General features: G+C 35.9%; 2 long non-coding RNA genes across 3 annotated transcripts in view; one reads left to right on the top strand and one right to left on the bottom strand.

Annotated features, from left to right (window-relative positions):
* The window catches only part of LOC140627912 (uncharacterized), a 139,075-nt gene extending 135,100 nt beyond the window's left edge, over positions 1 to 3,975 (bottom strand). For both annotated transcript variants that reach the window (XR_012026415.1, XR_012026416.1), the window contains exons 1-2: positions 3,809 to 3,975; positions 2,462 to 2,544 (exon numbers count right to left, since the gene is read on the bottom strand). This is a non-coding gene — a long non-coding RNA (uncharacterized lncRNA). The remainder of the gene's footprint in view (positions 1 to 2,461; positions 2,545 to 3,808) is intronic.
* Positions 3,976 to 4,107: 132 nt separating this feature from the next.
* LOC140627196 (uncharacterized) lies at positions 4,108 to 13,889 on the top strand. The gene is made up of 3 exons (XR_012026061.1): positions 4,108 to 4,434; positions 8,244 to 8,465; positions 10,253 to 13,889. It is a non-coding gene; the product is annotated as an uncharacterized lncRNA (long non-coding RNA).
* The last annotated feature ends 1,232 nt before the right edge of the window (positions 13,890 to 15,121 follow it).

Here is a 15,121-nt window from a genome sequence, read left to right as displayed (position 1 = left end):
TTTATGTCTAACAGTTTTGCATATTTGGAGTTTTGATATGTATGTTTTCTCATTTCTCACATTCATTGTCTTCACTAGTTATTAATTGTGACAAGAAACATTCTAATTTTTGTATATTTCATTTTTTGCCCTTCCCACCTTATCTCTGACACAACCTAGCCATGTGGTTTTCTTGAAGCATTAATCTTTAGAGGAATTTGGAAAGGAGGAAAGGAAAATTTCAGCTTGCATCAAGAATTCCTGAATTAACTTATTATGGTAGAAAATATTTGTAGTTCTTGTATCTGATAGGAGTCAAATGCATATTATATAAATAATCCCTACAACCTAATAATAAAACAAGTTAATTATTTTTGTTGTTTTCTTTTTTCTTCAAGTTTTAAGAATTTATTTATTTATTAATTTATTTATTTATTCATGAGAGACAGAGAGAGAGAGGCAGAGACACAGGCAGAGGGAAAAGCAGGCTCCATGCAGGAAGCCTGATGTGGGACTCGATCCCAGGACTCCGGGATCACGCCCTGAGCCAATGGCAGATGCTCAACCACTGAGCCACCCAGGCATCCCTTCAAGTTTTTGTTTAAATTACAGTTAGTTAACACAGTGACTGTAGTTAGTGTAATATTAGTTTCAGATGCAGAAGTCAATAATTCATCACTTAATACAACACCCAGTGCTCATCACAAGCGCCCTCCTTAATCCCTGTCACCCATTCAACCCATCCCTCTGCCCACCTCCCCTCTAGTAACCCTGAATTTGTTCTCAATAATGAAGAGTCCCTTTTCTGGTTGACCTCTCTCTTCCCCCTCCCCCATGTTCATCTGTTTTGTTTCTTAAATTCCACATATGAGTAAAATCATATAGTATTTGTTTTTCTCTGAATTATTTTGCTTAGCCTTATAGTCTCTAGATCCATCCATGTCATTGCAAATGGCAAGATTTTGTTCTTTTTTTTATGAATGAGATGGTTGAGTAGTATTCCATTGTGTATGTAGATATCACATCTTCTTTATCCATTCATCAGTCAGTGGACATTTGGGCTCTTTCCATAGTTTGGCTATTATTGATATTGCTGCAATAAACATCAGGATGCTTGTATTCTTTCAAATCAGTATTTTTGTATCTTTTGGAAAAACACATAGTAGTGCAATTCCTGGATCACAGAGTAGTTTCTATGTCTAACTTTTTGAGGAACATCCATACTGTTTTCCACCGTGGCTGCAGCAGTTTGCATTCCCACCAACAGTGTAAGAGGATTCCTGTTTCTCCACATCCCCTCCTGTGTTGTTACTTTTAGCTATTCTGTTGTTGTTTCCTGTGTGGTTAATTTTAGCCATTCTGACCTGTGTGAGATGATATCTCATTGTAGTTTTGATTTGTATTTTTCTGATGATCAGTGATATTAAGCATCTTTTCATGTGTCTGTTGCCATCTATGTGTCTTCTTTGATGAAATGGAAGGCAAGCTAATTAAAAAGTAGGAGAGGGCTGCCTGGCTGGCTCAGTCGGTAGAGTATACAACTCCTGACCTTGGGGTTGTAAGTTCATGTCCACGTTGGGTTAGACATTATTTAAAAATAAAATTATTTTTTTATAGAAGGCTCCAAACTCAGCATGGGTCTTGAACTCATGACCCTAAGATCAAGAGTCAGATGCTCTAACACCTGAGCTACCCAGGTGCCCTAAAAGTAAAATATTTTTAAAAAGTAGGGGAAATAGTGGACACCTGGGTGGCTCAGTGGTTGGGCATCTGCCTTTGGCTCAGGGTGTGATCCTGGTCCAGGAATCAGGTCCTGCATCAGGGTCCCTACAAGGAGCCTGTTTTTCCCTTCTCCCTCTGTCTATCTCTCTGCCTCTCTTGGTGTGTCTATCATGAATGAATGAATGAATGAATGGTAGGGGAAATGGATTTGAATAGATACTTAACCAAAGAATATATGCTAATGGTCAATAAGCACCTAATATGATTACTATGATTAGTCATTAGAGAAATATAAATTTAAAATACAGTGAGATACCACTTTATAGTCACTAGGTCACAGTAAAAAAAAAAAAGACTGTGACAAGTATTGGTGATGATGGGGAGAAACTAGAAAAATCATACAGTGCTATGAAGATTGGAAAGTAATTAAGCCACTTTGGAAAACACCTTAGCTATTCCTCAAAACACAGAGTTCACCTATAATCTAGCACTTGCACACCTAGTTATATACTCAAGGTAAATATAGATCCAGACCAGAAGGTGCCCATGAATGCTCCTGGTAGCATTATTCACAATAGCTGAAAACTGGAAACAACCCAAATGTCCATCAACTGATGAAGAGATACCCAAAATGTGGTCTATCTATACCACAGAATAGTATTCATCCATAAAAAGGGAATGAGGTACTGGAACATGCTACAACATCTATGTGTCTTGAAAACAATATGATAATCGGAAAAATGTAACGGGCATAAAATACCTGATATTTTATGACTCCATTTACATGGTATGTCCAGAAATTCAAATCCAAAGCGAAGAACATAGAACAGTGGTTGCCTGGAGCTAGGGGAACAGGAAGCCAAACACAAATGAGCAATAAATGTCTTTTAGAGTTGAAGGTACTGCTGTAAATTTAATTATAGTAATGGGTGCACACCTGCAGATTCCCTAAAACTCTTTGAATCGAATAACATGAAACCAATGTATGTTGTGGGATGTAAATTACATCTCTTTTTTTTTTTTTTAAAGAAGCGAAAACAGGGATGTCATATTCATTGTTCTACTCAGGAAGGTGGCCTTGCCTACGTTATAATAAAATCTGCAGGTGGCAGCCCAGGTGGGGGCGTTCAGGGCTTTAGCGCCACCTTCGGCCTGGGGCGTGATCCTGGGGTCCTGGGTCGAGTCCCATGTCGGGCTCCCTGCGGCGAGCCTGCTTCTCCCTCTGCCTGTGTCTCTGCCTCTCTCTCTCTCTCTCTCTGTGTCTCTCATGAATAAATAAATAAAATTTTAAAAAACGGATCCCTGGGTGGCTCAGCCGTTTAGCGCCTGCCTTAGGCCCAGGGCATGATCCTGGAGACCCGGGATCGAGTCCCACATCAGGCTCCCGGTGCATGGAGCCTGCTTCTCCGTCTGCCTGTGTCTCTGCCTCTCTGTCTGTGTGTCTCTCATGAATAAATAAAATATTAAATAAATAAATAATCTTTTAAAAGGGGGATCCCTGCGGTTTAGCGCCTGCATTAAGCCCAGGGCATGTCCCTGGAGCCCCGGATCGAGTCCCACGTCGGGCTCCCTGCATGGAGCCTGCCACTCTCTCTGCGTCTCTCTCATGAGTAAATAATTAAAATCTTTTTAAAAATAAAAAAATAAAAATAAAAATAAATAAATAAAATAAATAAAACCTGCCCCTTTCGGAGTAATGTCTACCAAGGCAAAGCTTGGGAACAGAGTAAGGATAAGGCACAGAAGTGTCCTTCTTCGAGTCCCGGATTTTTTAAAAAAAAGTGGCAATGCAAAGCGGGGTGCGACTCTTTTTTCTTTGCCTCAGGCTGCGATATAACTCCACGAACGACCGTCTGGCCCTGATTTTTTTCTTTAATTTCACTCCTATGTATGTGTTTCCCTCTGTCTGAGGCTGTACCGCGATTTCTCCGCAGAAACGGTCGGTCTTGAGTCCGTAAAACTGACGCAGGAGGCTCTGAATTCGACCCTCAAGAACACTCAGCGAATAGGCCGCTTTTGCTAGTTAATTCTCGTTAAAATTTCGTAGGAGAACGTAAAGAATAAAGCAGGTGGGAACATTCTAGAAAATGAAAGGATCTCTACTCACTCTTCAGAAACATGTCCTGGAGAAGTGCAGCCAAGGCCGCTCGTCAGCCGGCCAGGGCCTGGGCAGGAAACTGCGCCCCCCCTGACGACGCGGCGCAAGTTGTCCCGAAGCGCTGGAGCGCCTCACTGGGCCGGAGGAAACTTCTGTCCGGTCCCCGAAAAAGGCGCCGACCTCCGCCGGCCGACGACGCATGCGCATCACACGAGCCAGCCGCGGTGGGTTCGCGCGCCCCCTGCTGGCCGTCAGGACGCAGCGCAGGAGGCTCGAGCCCGCTTGCTTCAGGGTCCGTGTGCCCCTTGGCGGTGCTCCCGCTGAATGGCCGAAATTCAATATTCTGATCAGTCGCTGCCACGACGTGGGAAGTTCGAACAGAGCTGGAGCCCACTGCTCTGTGCCCAGATGGAAATTCATGGGCAGAACCCGGATAGAGGTTCAAGGTCAATATACAACATTCAGTTGATTTTCTGTATCCCAGTGAGAAATACTTCTTGGAATATGAATGGCACAAGGCCATTTTCAGGACCCTGGATAACAACAGAAACGGACATTCTCTATGGATCTAGCAAAACATTAGCAGACTCTTGTGGAAAATATATGAAACACGCTTGAAAGCAAATGCAAGAAAAGTAAGTCTGTTGGGATAGTCTTTATATATATAATATATATAAATATATATAAATATATAAATATATGAATATAAATTATATAAATTGATAATTTATATAATTATATAAATATATGAATTTATTATAAATATTAAATATATAAATATATATAAATATATAATATAGTATATAAAAATTATATATAAAATATAAATATATTTAAAATATAAAATATATAAATATAAATAAATATATAAATTTATATATAGAAATATATAAATATTTATAGAAATATAAATATATATTTATATATGATTCATATAAATATATATCATATATATTTATATATGGATTTATATATAAACTTATAATTTATATAATTATATAAATATTAAATTCATATAAATATAAATATATATTTATATATAGGCAATATATATAATAAATATATATTTATATATAAGTACATAATATATATTATATATTATATATGATAATAATATATAATATAAATATATAATAAAATAAAATATATTTTTATATAAATAAGTATACATATTTCTTTTTTTTTTTTTTTTTTATTGGTGTTCAATTTACTAACATACAGAATAACACCCAGTGCCCGTCACCCATTCACTCCCACCCCCCGCCCTCCTCCCCTTCTACCACCCCTAGTTCGTTTCCCAGAGTTAGCAGTCTTTATGTTCTGTCTCCCTTTCTGATATTTCCCACACATTTCTTCTCCCTTCCCTTATTTTCCCTTTCACTATTATTTATATTCCCCAAATGAATGAGAACATATAATGTTTGTCCTTCTCCGACTGACTTACTTCACTCAGCATAATACCCTCCAGTTCCATCCACGTTGAAGCAAATGGTGGGTATTTGTCATTTCTAATAGCTGAGTAATATTCCATTGTATACATAAACCACATCTTCTTTATCCATTCATCTTTTTTTTTTTTTTTTTTTTTTTTTTTTTTTTTTTTTTTTTTTTATCCATTCATCTTTCGTTGGACACCGAGGCTCCTTCCACAGTTTGGCTATCGTGGCCATTGCTGCTAGAAACATCGGGGTGCAGGTGTCCCGGCGTTCTATTTATGTTTTTATATATGTTATATTTATATTTTTATATATAATATTTATATATTTTAATATATTTATATATATTTATATGTTTAAAATATTTTTATGTATTTATATATATTTTATAAATATTTATATATATTTTTTATTGGTGTTCAATTTGCCAACATACAGAATAACACCCAGTGCTCATCCCGTCAAGTGCCCCCCTCAGTGCCCGTCACCCATTCACCCCCACCCCCCGCCCTCCTCCCCTTCCACCACCCCTAGTTCGTTTCCCAGAGTTAGGAGTCTCTCATGTTCTGTCTCCCTTTCTGATATTTCCCACTCATTTTTTCTCCTTTCCCCTTTATTCCCTTTCACTATTTTTGCATATTCCCCAAATGAATGAGACCGTATAATGTTTGTCCTTCTCCGATTTATTCATGATTTTTTTTTCCTTTGGTGAGAACATCTAAGTTCTTCTCTCTTAGTGAATTTCCATTATACAATGTGGTGTTATCAGCTACAGTCACTATGTTTTATACTAGATCTTCAGTCCTTACTTATCTAATAGATGGAAATTTATACCCTTTTACCAGCATTTCTCTATTTCCTCCATCCTCTAACCCCTGGGGTTTCCCTATAAGTTCTTAGCACAAGAAAAAAATTGTAAACATGCTAACGGATGTTAAATAAGCTTATTTCGATACTTATTTTGCAAAATATACATATGTAAAATCATATTGTACATTTAAAACTATTACAACGTTGTATGTCAATTTTATCTCAAGTAAAAAAATAACATCTTCATCTTATTTGCATAAGTAACTACAGCCAAACAGATAACTTTAAAAGACAGTTGATTAAGGGTTGGACTCTTGATTTCAGCCTAGGTCATGGTATCAGGGTTGTGAGTTTGAGCCCCAAGCCAGACTCCATGCTCAGCATGGAGATTCTCTCTCTCTCCCTCCCCCTCTGCTCCAGGTGTTTGCTCTCACTCTCTCTCTTTCTCTCTTTCTCCCTCTTTCTCAAAAAATAAGTAAAAGACATTTTCTCTATTAATGGTAGACCAAAATTAATTATGTAAACTTAAGTATAAAGACCTCCACCTAAGTTCATAAACTAATATAGACATATAAAATAGGAATAACTGTTTTAAGACTAGTATAAAAAGGTAGGGATATAAAACAGCTACACACAGAATAGAGTTGAAAATGTAAAATTCATGCTTCCTTTCAAGTCTTTTTATACTTTTATCAATTACTAATTAAATTAACTTTATTTAGTTTATTTTACTTTTATTAACTGTTAATTTACTCTTCCCATTAGTTCTTTTCCTTTTCAAATATTTTACCCTTTCATCCCTTAATAGATGTTGGAGAATCATTTAAAGGGGATTTTCTAGAATTATATAATACAAGAATTATTTCTGGAAATGTTATGAATATAATCACTTTTTCATATTTCAAAGCAAATGAAATTTATTAAGGATAAGTAAATATTTTCACTTCCTAGATATAACCTATTTCTGTGACAGTTATTTATTTAGAAAATTTTAGGGATGCCTGGGTGGCTCACTGGTTGAGCATCTGACTTTGGCTCAGGTTGTGATCCCAGGGTTCTGGGACTGAGTCCCTCATCATGCTCCCCACAGGGAGCCTGCTTCTCCCTTTGCCTATGTCTCTGCCTCTCTCTTTGCATCTCTCATGAATAAATAAACAAAATCATTAAAAAAATTCTGAGGATTCAGGTTGTTTTGGAAACTGAGAAGAAATAAAAACAAGCTATTAAATTATCATGTTTGTTTCAAAGCCAAATTACACAATTATTTTTTTAAGATTTTATTTATTTCAGAATGTGCACATGCAGAGAGGGACAGAAGGGCAGAGGGGGTGGAAGAGGGAAAGGGAGAGAATCTTCAAGCAGACTCCCTGCTGAGCATGACCTTGAGATCATGATCTGAGCCAAAATCAAGAGTAAGATGCTTAACTGACAGAGCCACCCAGTCATCCCTAATTCTGTGTTCTGGGTATTTTCTTTAGAAGCCAATCATCTATATATCAGGATGTGATTATTTGAAATAATCCTTCATATTAGCTATGATTAGTCACTACTATTCCATTAATTGTCATTTTATGCCTCAAAGTCTCAGATGGAACTGAAGTTCAAGAGACTGCCGCAGGCAAACTCTATGAACTGGTTGCCATGTGACTCTGAAATGACCACATGAAGACCAGAATTTTAGCATAGAAGTGAGGATCCCAAGTCTTGCCCCAACATGGGGTAAGGAGTGGTTAGGAACCCCAATGAACACTGCCTTAGTTGATCTGTACTATTGTACATGTAATTTGCTGATTATGATACATATAGTGTAGATGGTATTAATCATCTAGTAAATCAAAGAAAATACGACGCAGAATGATGATCTTTGATAAGATAATTTGGTAGAAGCATTTTTATTTTTTTATTTATGTATGATATAATTTTTTAGTAAGTAAACTCTACATCCAGTGTGGAGATCAAACTCATGACCCTGAGATCAGGAGTCACCTGCTGAGCCAGCCAGGTGCCCCAAAAGCAATTTTATTTAGATACAATTTTCATACTATAAAATTCATCTATTTTAATAGTGTATAATTTAAAGATTTTAAAGAAATTTATCTAGTTGGACAAGTATCAGCACAATCCAATTTTAGAACATTTCTATCACCCCCCCCCCAAAATGCCTCATGTCTGTTTGCAATCAACTTCTTTTTTTTTAGATTTTATTCATTTATTCATGAAAGACACAGAGAGAAAGCGAGAGAGACAGAGACACAGGCAGAGGAAGCAGCAGGCTCCATGCAGGCAACCCCATGTGGGACTAGATCCTGGACCCTAAGATCATGCCCTGAGCCAAAGGGAGACACTCAACCGCTGAGCCACTCAGGCGTTCCTGCAATCAACTTCTATTCCTACTCCCTACTCCCAGCCCAAGGCAACTAGTAAGTTACTTTTTTTCCTTTATAGATTTGTCATTTCTGGACATAATATAATGTAATCAAATGTATCAATCCTATTCCATTGATCCATATATGTCAATCCTTCTGCCAGTACTAATCTGTCTTGATTACTGCAGGTTTGTAGTTAAGTTTTAAAATTGGCTAGTGTTAAGTCTTTGGACCTTGTTGCATCTTTCTTTCTTTCTTTCTTTCTTTCTTTCTTTCTTTCTTTCTTTCTTTCTTTCTTTCTTAGATTTACTTATTTGAGAGCAAGAAAGAGAGCATGTGCTGGGGGAAGGGGCAGAGGAGAGAGAGAGAGTCTCAAGCAGACTCCATCCTGAGCACAGAGCCCTGTGTATGGCTGGATCTCATGACCCTGAGATCATGACCTGTGCCAAAACAAAGAGTAGGTTGCTTAACAAACCACCCAGGTGCCCCGTGTTCTTCTTTTTAAATATTGTTCTGACTCTTACAGGTCATTTATTTTGCCATGTTAATTTTATTTTCTTTTTAAAGTGTTTTTTTTTTTTTTGTAATCTCTACACCCAGCATGAGGCTGCCACTCATGACCCTGAGATCAAGAATCACATGCTCTTCTGACTGAACCAGCCTTGTACCCCAATGTCGTATGAATTTTATTTTATTTTTTAGATTTTTAAAATAGATTTTATTTACTTATTTAAGACAGAGATCGAGAGAGTGAGCAGAGGGAGGGGCAGAGGCAGAGGGGAAGCAGACTCCCCGCTGAGCAGGGAGCCCGATACAGAGCTCGATCCCAGGACCCCAGGATCATGACCTGAGCTGAAAGTAGACACTTAAGCTACTGAGCTACCCAGGTGCCCCACTATATGAATTTTAGAATGACCTTGTAAATATCTGTGAAAAAAGACAGCTGACATTTTGATGAGGATTATGTTGCATTTTCAGGTCAACTGAGGAGTATTGCCATCTTAACATTATTGATTCTTCTGATTAATGAGATGTTCCTCCACTTATTTAGATCTCTGTCAATTTCTTTCAGCAATTTTAGTTTTCAGTGTACAAGACATGGATTGGATGTTTTTGTTAAACATATTTCTCAATATTTTAATCTTTTTGATGATACTGTGAATGGCATTGATTTCTCCATTTCCTTCCTGGATTGTTCATTGCTAGTATTTATACCATACTATTAATGTTTGCATGTTGTTCTTGGTGCTGAGACCTTGCTGAACTTGCTTATTAGTTGTAGTATTTATGTGTGTGTGGATTCTTTAGGATTTTCTACATATAGGATCATGTTCTCTGAAAATAAAAAGTTTTATTTCCTTCTTTCCAATCTGGGTGTCTTTGATTTTAACTACCTAACTGCACTGGTTAGAACTACTAACATAAAGTTAAATAAAAGTGGTAAGAGTAGATAGTCTTGATTTGTTCCTAATCTTAGATGGAAGGCATTTACTCTTTCACCATTATCTATACAACATTGTTGCTGTGTGTTTTTTTGTGAATGTCAATCCTTGCTATACATGATCTTGCCCATCCTCTATCAGTAGACTTCTGTAGCTTGTTACTTACTGCATTCTAGCCTGATGATGGGGGAGTTTTCTCTATTTTCCTGGTACAAACTGTCTTAAATAGGCCCAATATTAGGTTCTAATGGGTGAGACTTTCTCAACAATGTTGCCTTTCCCCCATCCATAGGAAACTCCTAATGATCTGAGCCCAGATCATTGTTCTGTCACCCAGAAGTAGAGAAGATTTTACTTTTTCTTTCCCTCAGCTTTAATGAGTCTTATTCTGTGTCCTAGGTACAACAAGATTTCCTGCACTTCCTCCAGAAGCTTAAGACATTTGTTCCATAGTGGAGAAGATTTGGGGCAAAGCTTCATGACTTTCTGCAGCCAAGGCTGCTCACCTCCTCCAGCCCTTACCTCAGTCTTTTTCATGCCTTTTGTGGAGATCACGTTGTACATGTTCAAGAGCTGTATCCTAGGGTTTCTATACTCTCAAGTAGTCTACACTCATTCTTTGCATTTAATTTAAAGACTTGCTAAACAGATCTAGCTGAATATTTCTCACCTGCTTATCAACATAGTACTGGAAATTCTATCCAGCACAATAAAATAAGAAAAAAACAAATATCATACAAATCAGAAAGGAAGCAATATAATTGCCTTTATTTGCAGAAAGTATGGTTTTCTACATAGATTATCCAAAGAGAATATCCCAAAATAATCTTCTGAAAGTAATAAAAGAATTTAATTAGGTCACAGGATACAAGATCAACATACAATAATCTATTGTATTTTGATATTCTAGCAGTGAACATGTAGAAATTAGCATTTGAAATACAATACCATCATAATCACTTAATATTAAATACTTAGGTAAAAATCTAACAAAACATGTAAGGGACTTGTATGCAGAAAACTACAAAATGCTGATTAAAAAAACTCAAAGAGGATCTGAATAAATGGAGAGACATTTTATATCCTTGAATTGGAAGTCACCATGATAAAAGTGCTAATTCCTCCCAGCTTGCTATACGAGTGTTAGGTAATTCCTTTTTTTTTTTTTTTTTTTTTTTTTTTGAGTAGGCTCCACACTCAGCATGGAATCCAAAGTGGGGCTTGAACTTACAACCTTGAAATCAAGACCTGAGCACCCAGATCAAGAGTCAGGCACTTAACTGACTGAGCCTGCCTGTTTTAGGTAATTCTTATTAAAATACCAGCAAGATATTTTGTAGATACAGAGAGGATTATTCTAAAATATGCATGAAAAGACAAAGGAACTAGGATAGCTAAAAAAAAAATTCTGGAAATGAAAAAAATGGGAGGAAACATTCTATCTAATTTCAAGGCATATTGTATAGTCATATTAATCAAGAGAATGTGGTATTGGTGGAGGGACAGACACAACAATAAATAGAACAAAATAGAAAACCTAGAAGGACCCCCACACAAGTATGGACAACTGATTTTTGACATAGGCAAAAAGTCAATTCAGTGGAAAAAGCATAGTCTTTCAGTGAATCATGCTAGACAAATTGGATATCCATAGGCAGAAAAAAAAAGACCTGAGCCCAAATTTATATAAAAATTAACTCATTTCAACTAAAATAATATAATTCATAACTCCCATTGGCTTTAACTAGCTTACTTGTTTGTGGTGATTAAGTTGTGCAAAATAAATACAAAAGATAAGATTTTTTTAAATCAATCTATTGAGGAAGAAATAAGAATTTTTAGGAGTTTCAGTTAGAATTATAGTCACAATAATATGAAGTAATTTATGAGAATAATGAGTTTAAGGAAAAATATGAACTCAGAATTACTAGATTCAGTTTCATTTAGAAAATGGAAATTATCAATAGTGTTCTCCAAGAAAATTTATATATTTATAGAGGATTTCATAGGAACTAATAGTCTCAAATGTTTTTGAGTTTACAGATTCATTGACGTAACAGTAGTAAATAGAATACTAATGTTAACAGGTTTTTTCTAATGTTCTTAGAGATCTTCCTCATATTACCAAAAGAATATATTATATCTATTAATGGGATTATTAGGAAATATCTCCATGTGAACATACTCATATAACACTGGACAATGCTCAGTCCTCTTGAATTCTTTCAGCATCTGATTTCACTGGTATAAAATTAGAAGAAAAGTTAAGTGTGCCACTATATATGAAAAATTTAGGTAAGTTGTTTAAGGCAGATATTGGTGTTTAAAATTATATATGCCTATAAATATGTTTATTTGCTTAACTTGAGGTCATTTTAAGACTGCAAACAAGGTTTCAACTGGATTAGTAAAGTTGTAATTAAGTTCCATATTCCCAATGTTTTCATATATATTAAAAGCCTGCACTGAATTAGTAAAGACATTGCATCTATTTAGTTAAGCAAAGCATGCTTACTTTTGAAAAAAATATATGTGGAAATGGCAAGAAAAATTACCATTGAATAGCACAGTCACATATTTCACAGGATAGTTATGCCAAAATAGTTTCTGTTGTTTATCAAAATTTCAAATGTAACTGGGTATCTGTTATTATTTTTTGCTGTCTATGGCAAAACTACCATGGAATAATACAGATTTAGGAAAACATACATTTATTGTGAAATGTCAGCTACACAAATATTACAATGAACCTGATATTCCCAAATCTCCCTTGCAGTTAGATGGGAGAAACTGTTTCCTACTTGTGTCTCTTTGCTCAGAACATACTAGTTAACATTTAGAGCTATTAACTACTAGGTATTTAGAATGGAAAAAATAGAAATAACATAAATATCTAGTCAACTTAGGTAGAATGTAGACCAGCACAAGTTTTGGGGGCATTGTATGAAGCAGAAAAAATATAGTTTGATTCCTCAGGAAATATTTTTAAATTAGTCAAATGTCTCAAGAACTACACTGAGATAAGAGAACAAATAAAAGACCATAACTAGTGCAAATAGAAAGAGTCATTTCTCATAGGGACTTATATGCAGAAAAACAATTTGTCTTAGGGAATTAGAGAAGAAGTAGGCAATCCGTACTTTCCCCTTGTGTCTTGCTCAGAGTTAAGAGGATTATAAATTTGCTTTCATCATTTTGGGACTTGAAATGAAATTCTGTAATAGAGGATTTCGAGTATGAGCACATTAGTTTAAAGTCACTTATCTTCCTTCTTCTCTTGGAATTCACAAGGAGAATAAAGCAATGGAAATGCACACCTCATATGAAGCCAGGAGCAGCCAAAACCCCAAATAATGAGAAGATGTTAGGGCTGCCAAATGCAGTGCAGATAGGACACTAGTATGACCTGTAGTAAATAGAGAATACACTGCAAAAACAGATCCCAGAGGTAATTGACAATGAACAATTCTTGAATTTAAAGACAGGAGCCTGAATTGAAACGAGTAAATCCCTATGTGCAATAATGGGAATTGTATGCAAATACTGGAGATGTGGTTTTGTTCTGAGAACCATAAAGCAATCACATGGCTAAGAAATTATGGCTGGAGGAAAATCTTTTAGAAGGAGAAAGAAGAAATGGAAGAAGAAAGCAGAAGCAAAGATATATGCATTGATATGTTACTCTGGACAAGAAGAGCCCCAGGAAGATAGAGAAATGACAACACAGAGAAGGTAGTATTTGTAAAGCCAATAGAGGGATGCCTGGGTGGCTCAGTGTTTGAGTGTCTGCCTTTGGCTCAGGATGTGATCCTGGGGTCGTGGGATTGAGTCCTGCTTTAGGCTCCTTATGGGAGGCCTGCTTCTTCCTCTGTCTATGTCTCTGCCTTTATCTCTGTGTCTCTCATGAATAAATAAATAAAATCTTTTTTAAAAAAGCCAATGAAGGTAAATTTCTCAAACTTAATGAAAAATAACTGTAAAGAAAATATAAGAGATTCAAAGTATATTTAAAAAGGAGAAATAAATTAACACCCCCCCACACACACATTGGGCTATATTTTTTTAAATGTCCAAGAAAAGGAGGAAATTCTAGAAATTTACAGAGAGGCATAAAGCAAAACCAAGTCATCCTAATATCGTATCTTTGAATAGCAGCACATGAGGCAAGAAGTTGAAGAAAAAAAATATAAAATTAAGCATACATTTATCCAAACTGTCATTGAAATACAAGTACAAAATGAAATTATTCTCAGGCAAGCCCTAAAAGTTTTGTTACAAGATATTTATCGCCAAAAAAGTTAATAGATGAACACTTAAATAAGAGAAGAAAACTTCCCACAAGCACCTGGGCATCTCAGTTGGTTAAGCTCCAACTCTTGATTTTGGCTCAGGTCATGATCTCAGGTTCCTGAGATTGAGCCGTGTCGGGTCTGCGCTGGTCATGGAATCTGCTTAAGATTCTCTCTCCCTCGCTCTCTGATGCTCCCCTGTGCGTGTTCTCTCTCTCTAAATAAAACAATACTCCAGCAACTGCATAAGGAAAGATGATACATTCTCAGGGTAAAGTTTGTTGTGGTAAAATAGATGAGACAGAGCAGGGGAGAGAATGAGAGAGAGAGTAAAAATAATCACAATTACACTAAAATAAAAGAGTATGAAACATCAATATGATGGAATGGGGAAAAGAGGGGAATATGAATGATATGATAGTGCAACAGGTTGAAATACCTGTATATCCTAGAATTGAGATATATGCAGTTTACAAGAAACAGATCTTAAACACAAGAACACATAATAGTTGAAAGTAAAAGCATGGAAAAAGACATATTAGGCAAAAGTCAGCCAAAAGAAAGCTTATATAGCTATGTAAACAAGACATAAAATAGTTAATTAAAAAAGATGACAAGGATAGATTGAATCTTGGAAAATAAAAAAAAGACTAGTGGAATAAATGTTGAAATCCAAATAAAACTGGAGCTTTATTAATAGTAATGCACTAATGTTAATTTCTTAGTTTGGAAATATGTACTATGGTGATGTAAGATGTTCACGGTAGTAGAAACTAGGTGAAAATGTACCACATTTGAAACTTTTCTGTAAATCTAAAATCATTCCCAAATAAAAACTGTGTTAAAAAACACAAAATATATTCAAAATAGATCCTTTTGTTTCTAAAGGTGTAATACAAAAAAAAAATAAATAACATAGGCAGGGGTGCCTGGTTGGCTCAGTCAGTAGAGTTTGCATCTTTTGAGCTCAGGGTCATGA

This window comes from Canis lupus, chromosome X (genome assembly GCF_048164855.1).
Source record: "Canis lupus baileyi chromosome X, mCanLup2.hap1, whole genome shotgun sequence".
NCBI lineage: Eukaryota > Metazoa > Chordata > Mammalia > Carnivora > Canidae > Canis > Canis lupus.
Note: the sequence above shows the minus strand (reverse complement) of the source record. Positions and strands in the feature narration are given on the sequence as shown.